Below are 494 nucleotides of genomic sequence, written 5' to 3' on the forward strand. Positions count from 1 at the left end.
CCAAAGCAGCTGCAACATTTTATAATCCTACCAGCAGTGCATGAGGGTTCTAATTTCTCTACATCCTCACCAACACTTATTGTCTGTCTTTTTATCGCCATCCTAGCAGGTGTGAAATTGTAGCTCATTGTGGTTTTGATGTGTACTTCCCTGATGGTTAATGGTGTTGAGCATCTTTTCACGGGCTTAGTCATTCGTATATCTTCTTTAGAGAAATGTCAATTCAGGTCTATTTTTTAAATGAGATGTTTAGTCTTTTGTTATTGAGTTGTAAGAGTTCTTTATAGATTCTTGATACACGTTCTTTATCAGATACATGACTTGCAAACAGTTTCCCCTGTTCTGTGAGTTGCCTTTTTATTTTCTTGATGGTGTTCTTTAAAGCAAAAATTTTCAATCTTGTTGAGATCCAAATGACCAATCTTCTCTTTTATTTCTTCTGCTTTTGGTGTCATATCTAAGAAATCCTTGCCTGACCCAAGGTCCTGAAGAGT

The sequence above is a fragment of the Pteropus vampyrus genome, unplaced genomic scaffold, assembly GCF_000151845.1.
Source record: "Pteropus vampyrus isolate Shadow unplaced genomic scaffold, Pvam_2.0 Scaffold74, whole genome shotgun sequence".
In the NCBI taxonomy this organism is placed as follows: Eukaryota; Metazoa; Chordata; class Mammalia; order Chiroptera; family Pteropodidae; genus Pteropus; species Pteropus vampyrus.